Genomic DNA, 7717 nt, shown 5'->3' with positions numbered 1-7717 from the left:
AGGGCTACTGTGGCCTAGGTCAAGTGTGATTACCTGGTGATTTTGATGGCTTAGAGGCCTCCGGGTTGCTGCTACTCAAGCCAAAAATTATGTGTGTCATTCATATCTGGACTCACATTACCTATCCAAAAGAAAAAACAAATATTAATTATATAAAATTAAATACTCACAAATAATTAAATGAAAGTATTTAATTATCCAATAATTAATTATGTATATTCATTCATTCATTCATTTAGTATCATTTGATATAATTAATTGAGAAAGACGATTAAAGTATATTTTTGGATGTACATTAACTCTTCATTGAAAAGAAATGAGAATACCATGTTTGGATTTGTGCGTGTGATCCTTGAGCTAAGGCCATGTTAATCTTCTCTATATCGTTCCAATTTTATCATCCTTGCGTCAATGTTAGTCTTCTTTATATCTTTCCAATTTTATCTTATGTCTTCGAAGAGATCCATTAACTTTTCATTAAAACGTTTTCCATGATGTTTAAGGTAATTGAGAATTATGTTCTAACCACTTGAGTTTGAAAAACTTTTCCAAGATGGTTAATGTAATTGAGATGAGAAATTTAATCATAAAATAGCTAATTGATAACATAATATTTTAACCTTTCTCACAATGTTTAAGTAATTGATGGGAAAATCAAGTAAAGTAAAATATATTTTTTACCATGATATTCTAAATTCAATTTTCTTCCTTTGATTTATTGGTTCACCTCTAAGTTGTATGGATAGTGATAAGAATAATTTGACATTATTTTAATACTAGACTCCAATTCTCGATTCCTTTAATCATATATATATATAATCATTTCTCATAATTTTATTTAATATTTTCTCATAATATTTAAAATAATTGATTAGAATACTTACTAAACTCCAATTGTTGGATTGGTCTAATTACACACACACAAAAAAATTTCTTATTGGTATGTAATAAGCTAATTAAATATTCGATTTGATCTATTTATTTTTACTAACCAAAAAAAACTGTATTTTAACCCATTAAGAGGAGTGAATTAAGTATTTTTATTTTTATGGTTGAAAATTGGAATGAATGTATATATAATAAATTGTTATTTTAACAATTAAAATAAGTAATTTTATAAAGAGAATTGAATTTATAAATAATTTTAGATGGAATTAAATGTATTTATAATAAAAAAAATTATTTATAATTAATTGGGGTTATTTTGAGTTGTTGGGTAGAAAGGTTATTATTTTCTCTATCTTAATTTGTCACGCTCTAAAACATAGGTAAAAAAAAAAATTATATATAAGTAAATCTACATTCACCAGACCATAATATATCAAACGTATAATCCACATGTACCGTGATTCTCCAAGAATTTGACTTATATGTTTATGTAATAATGTTACAGCATGCACCTAAGACCTTTCGGGCTTTGACACATTCATATTTTATTGCATGACACGTACTTTATAATCATCACAGTCAACATTCATTTGATTACAGTATTAGTCGTAACATTCGATTCCCTATCTAATTATAAAAAGGGTTTTCTTATATATATATGGGTTTATGTTGTGGCGGTCATGGGACTTGCTGCCACAGCAGATCCCGGGTACCATGGGCTGGCACCAACCTTAATTGCGACCTGTATGGCGTTCAACCCGAGATTGGACTAACTTGCTCTTTGGAGACATGGGTACAGTAATGCACTGTCGTTTGCAGTACTGGCCTGCTGTGGTTCATCCATCTGGCCCGATCAACGGCTCACCTTCGTTCTGCCATGTGCGGTGGTGTGATCGAGAGCTACGAGGCTGGCTCCTCGGTCTTACCATTTCGCGCTCAAACCCTTCCGGATCCTTCTCGTTGATCGGACGGTGGTGGCAGACTTCCTCAGATCAAAGGCGGAGGCTGTGCCACGAGGCAGGGTCATGCGTTGAATATTTAAGGTTCATTTTGTATTGGCTTGGTTATTATTTTCATTATGGGTCGAGAGTTTGGCTGCCGAAGTCCTCAGCTCGAGTGTGTTCGGCCGAAGACCTTATGGTTCTCCACCGCACCAGGGTTCCACGCTCTACCAAGGCACAAAGAAACTCTCCAACTCACTGCTCAGGTTAAGTCGAGTTCTTGAAAGATATTTCCGATATTGTTTACATTTAAATGATTTCGTTCCTCAGTCGTTTCACATGTTACTCAGTCATCTGTCTCCATGGTTTTACAGGGAAGGCTTTCGGCGTCCAGACATCGTTGGGGAAAAGACCCGACTTTCCAGCCCCGACCATCCTGCCACAGGTATGAGGAAATCCTCTTTCTTAGAATCTGATTTCGATTTTCTTTCTCGGAACAGTGGCTAATCCTCTGTTCTGCTGAACAAGGATGCCGAGTTCCTTGCTACCAAACTTTCCTCCGCTATACGACCAGGTTCTACTTGTTACGAACCTATATGGTTCATTTCCCTCGTCTATTAGATTATTGTATTTAGTCTTTGTTTAAGGGCTCATGTTATGACGGCCTCTGTTATGCTCTTAACCTGCAAAGTGATACCCAAACATAGAATTTGCGAAGAAAAGATACCGAGAACACAAAATATGCGAAGAAAATATACCCAGAGCACAGAATAGCAATGATTTTATTATCCAGAGAGAAATGTTCACAGGCCTCTTCGAGGGGGCAACCTCCAATAGAGCAGAGCTCGATTACAAAACAAGACACAATGCTCCTCGCAGGGAGTCTCTATCCTTTATATATGACTCATACATGCAATACCACGAGCCACTATCGTGGGTTTTATTAATACCATCTATCTAATACTACCACCCATTTACCATCTAACTAATACTACCGCCCATTTGCAACTAACTGTGGTCCCGTCATTAATTGCGGGTTAACCACTTACAATTATTAATATGGGCTTTATTGACTCTTGACTATGACGTGATCCCCTGACATAAATAAGGGGGTTAGGGTGGGACCCTAACATGCCCTCCCCCTTAAGACTAGCCTTGTCCTCAAGGCTGAAGCTGCGGAAACTGCTGAAGAATAGCGGCTGGTTCCCAAGTTGCATCTTCCGGCGAGGTGTCTTTCCATTTGACTAGGACCTCCTTAATCACGCGGCCACGCAGGTGCTTGTCTCGTGTGTCTAGAACCTGTTCAGGTTGAAGCCAGATTGATCCTTCTTCATCCAATTCAGGTAGACTGGTTTGAACTCGGCAATTGTTCCCAATCACTTTCTTGAGGCACGATACATGGAAAACTGGGTGGATTTTTGCTGTAGGTGGCAAAGCCAGCTTGTAAGCCACTTCTCCAATGCGCTGAAGTACTTGATATGGTCCGTAGAATTTTGGAGAGAGCTTTTGACAGCCCTTGTCTTTGAGTGATGTTTGCTTATATGGTTGCAACTTCAAAAAGACCTGATCCCCTTCTTGAAATTGGCGCTCTGAGCGATGTTGGTCAGCCTGTTGCTTCATACGGTTCTAAGCTTGATGAAGATTCTCGCGCAAGTGGGCCAGCATGGTTGCACGGTGTTGTAAGAGTTGATCCACTGCTTGTACTTTGGAGCACCCCGTGAGATAAGAAGTAGGGGACGGCGGAAGTTGTCCATAGACTGCTTCATATGGAGTCATTTTGGTGGTGGCATGATAGTTGGTGTTATACCACCATTCCGCCAGAGGTAACCACTGTGCCCAAAGGTGTTGTTTTTCTGAAGTGAAACACCTAAGGTAGGTTTCTAGACATTTGTTGACTGCTTCGGTTTGACCATCTGTTTGTGGATGATGTGAAGTACTGAGTTTGAGTTGAGTGCCTTGTATTCTGAAGAGCTCCTGCCAAAAATTACTGGTGAAGATTGGGTCGCGGTCGGACACAATCGAAGTGGGCATGCCATGCAATTTGAAGATTTGATCCATGAAAGTTTGAGCAACCAAAGTAGGTGTGAATGGTTGGGGTAGAGCACAGAAATGAGCATACTTCGATAGTCGGTCCACAACCACCATGATGACTGATTTGTTCCCAAACTTTGGAAGACCTGTAATGAAATCCATGGAGACCTCCATCCAAATTGACGCCGGAATGGGCAATGGTTGTAATGTGCCTGGTGTGTTGACGGTTTCCCCCTTGTGGCGTTGACAGACGTCACATTCTGCTACAAAAGTAAGGATGTCTTGTTTCATGCCGGTCCAAAAAAATGATCTTCTGGTGCGAGCGTATGTCTTCTGAAAGCCCGAATGTCCTACAATGGGAGAGGAGTGCAATTCTGCCAAAATGCGACTTTTGAGGGTGGAAGTTGGTGATATGACGACTCTGTCCTTGTAGCGAAGAATATCATTCTGCCACGAGTAGCCCTTGCTGGAATTAGGATCTGCCTGTAATTGAGAAATGAGTTGGGAGAGCTCAGGATGTGAAAACCATTCCCCGCGAGCCTCTTCAATCCAGTCTGGAATGGGGAGGGATATTGCGAGCAAAGTACTTTCCTCCTCAAATTGTCGTGACAATGCATCTGCTACCCTGTTGTCTTTCCCTTTCTTGTAAATGATCTCATAATCATAACCCATCATTTTGGCTAACCATTTATTTTGTTGGGGGGAAGATAGGCATTGCTCCAAAAAATATTTAAGACTGTGATGATCTGTGCGGATTTGGAAACGTCGCCCCAACAAGTAAGGTCGCCAGGTCTCAACTGCATGTAAGATGGCCATCATTTCCTTCTCATAGGTAGATTGGCCCAAGTTCTTCCCACTTAGTTGTTGGCTAGTGAAGGCCAATGGTCGCCCTTCCTGCATTAAGACTGCTCCAATACCTGTTCCCGAAGCATCAGATTCAATGACAAATGTTTTGGTGAAGTCCGGTAGTGCTAAGACCGGAGTGGAACACATGGCGGTTTTGAGAGCGGTAAATGCCTGTTGTGCTTCTTCGTTCCAGAAGAAGGAATTTTTCTTGAGAAGTTGCGTCAAGGGCTTCGCTATGCGGCCATAGTTGCGGACAAATTTATGATAATAGCCTGTGAGACCCAAAAATCCTCTCAAGCTTTTCAAGGTCTTAGGTTGAGGCCATTCTTGCATTGCCTGGATCTTTTTGGGATCAACCTTGACACCTTCCCGGCCCACAATGTGGCCTAAATACTCAACTTCTTCCATGCCAAACGCACACTTAGACATTTTGACAAATAGTTTATGCTTGCTGAGCAGTTGCAAGAGGATATCTACATGCTTAAGATGTGCCGCCCAAGTGCCACTATAGATGAGGATGTCATCGAAGAAGACCAGGACAAATTTTCTGAGATATGGTCTGAGGAGGTGATTCATAAGGCTCTGAAAAGTAGAGGGGGCATTACAGAGACCAAATGGCATGACCAAGAACTCATAATGGCCTTCATGAGTTCTGAAAGCTGTCTTGGGAATGTCAACTTCCTTCATGCGAATTTGGTGGTAGCCTGAGCGAAGATCCAATTTAGTGAAGAATTGAGCCCCATTGAGTTTGTCCAGCAAATCGTCAACCACTGGGATGGGAAATTTATCTTTGAATGTTAACTTATTGAGGGCCCTGAAGTCTGGACACATCCGCCACTCCCCATCTTTCTTGAGGACCATGACGACTGGAGATGAGTAAGGACTAATACTAGGACGAATGACACATGCTTCCAACAATTCCTTGATGATTTTTTCTATTTCATTCTTTTGGGTGAACGGATGTCTGTATGGCCGCACATTTGGGGGTTGGGCCCCTGGGACCAATGTGATGCTATGATCATGTTCCCCTCGCGAGGGTGGAAGTTCATGAGGTTTGTCAAAGACCGTCCGATGTTTATTCAAAATCTGTTGCATCTCAGGATGAATTGGCGAAGACATGGTATCTACTACCTGTATGGCATTAAATTGAGCTACTACTCCATGATGGCCCTTTTTTAACAATTTTTCCATACGGTGCGAGCTTATGATAGAAGGGGCTCCCGCTTGTAGCCCACGGAGGGTATGTGTGTAGTCGTTCTGCTTAAAACTCATATATAACTCCTGGAAATCCATTGTGATTGGCCCAAGAGTGCGGAGCCATTCCGCCCCTAGGACAATGTCGCAACCCCCCATGTGTATTGCAAACATGTGGGTTTTCAATTGATAATCCCCCATTTGAATTTTGACATTTTCACAGCGACCTTCACATTTCATTGTGCCTCCATCTGCAATCTGGACTTGGAAGTTAGAAACTGCTCGGACATAACAATGTGCTGCTTCAACGATCTTTTGGTGGATGAAATTATGGGTACTTCCACTATCAATCAAAACTATTACTGGCCGATGTTTAAGAAAACCCCTGATTTTGAGAGTTTGAGGTGAAGAAATTCCTGCCAATGCATGTAGCGAAATCATTGGTTCATCAGATACCATCTCCTGTTGGTTATCTTCTTCGGTCGCCTCTGGTTCCTCAAGTGGTGGATCTTCCTCGGTGGAGCTGTAGTCAGTGGCATCTATTTGAAAAAACTTGTGCTCTTTGCATTTATGACCCGGGGAATATTTTTCATCACAGTAGTAACATAGTCCTTGCTTCCTTCTTTCGGCCATTTCTGCAGGTGACACCTTTTGAATCTTAAGTGTTTGGGTCATATTGGGAGCCTATGAGGGACGACCTTTAGCGGGAAAGTTGGGGCAGCTGGATTGAGCTGTTAATGCCCATTCCACCTTACGGGCTACCTGGCAAGCCTCATTCCATGTGGGGGGATGGTGGAGTAGAACCTAAGCTTTGATGGCTTCTTTAAGACCGCTGATAAAGCATTCCATGTAGAATTCATCTGTGAGACCCTTAGTGCGGAAGGCTAAGGCTTCAAAAGCGGTAATATATTCATCCACTGTACCCGTCTGTCGGAGCTTAGTGAGACGCCCCAAAAAAGAGTCTTCATGTTCAAAGCGATTTCAAAGAGCTTTGGTAAATTGGCCCCAATTCTGAAATTGTCCATTGCAACGCTGATACCATTCCTTCCATTGCCATCGTTCACTGTCCAAGTACATGGTGCCCACCATAAGCTTAGTCCCCTCATCTATGATATGATTCAATTGAAAATACTGCTCCATTTGTGCTAGCCATGTGGACGTGTGAGAACCGTCAAATTTATGCATATCCAACTTGGGAGGTCTCTGATTGGGTGGTGGATGGGTGTGCGAGACGTGAGGAGAGTGGCTAGACTCCCCCTCATGGTATTCATGACCCTTATACGCCTCCTCGTGGGCTGGCTCCTTGCCCTTGTCCTGTATTAGGCACTCTAATCCTTTAAGATGATTTTCGATCCTTTCCACCACAGAGTGGAGGGAGTGCACATCTTCTTCTATTTTTTCTATCCTTTCATTGGCCATTGCTTGAGCGCGAGTTTCTACCATACACCCGTCTGACTAAAATTTGGGACCGCCGAAAAAAAAAAAATTTGCCAAGAATTGAATGGTACCACCTTGCTCAGCTCGTCGTCCTGATTCTGATGGGCTAGGTCACCAATAAGCGCCCTGGAAAATCTCAGACTTTTTTTTTTTTTTTTTTTTTTTTGAAAACTCCTAACGGAGTTTTACTCCTTTCTGATCAATACTGCAGTCGCCAAATCCTCAAAATGTCAATGCCACCAAAAGTCCTGCGAAAATTATATCCAGGTACAGGAACCCTTTCCAACTACTCCGATCTGGCTAATCTGGGAGATCTGAATGGTGGAACAACTGCTGCTGCTGATCTGGAATATCATATCTGAGAGATCTGAATGGTGGAA

General features: G+C 41.7%; 1 pseudogene; it reads right to left on the bottom strand.

Moving 5' to 3' along the window:
* Window positions 1-314: 314 nt before the first annotated feature.
* On the bottom strand, window positions 315-412 carry LOC149203853 (U6 spliceosomal RNA; annotated as a pseudogene).
* Window positions 413-7717: the final 7305 nt, after the last annotated feature.

This window comes from Pinus tabuliformis, chromosome 2_1, assembly GCF_031772625.1.
Source record: "Pinus tabuliformis cultivar Carrire ecotype Pingquan chromosome 2_1, CPIR1, whole genome shotgun sequence".
Classification (NCBI taxonomy): Eukaryota; Viridiplantae; Streptophyta; class Pinopsida; order Pinales; family Pinaceae; genus Pinus; species Pinus tabuliformis.
Note: the sequence above shows the minus strand (reverse complement) of the source record. Positions and strands in the feature narration are given on the sequence as shown.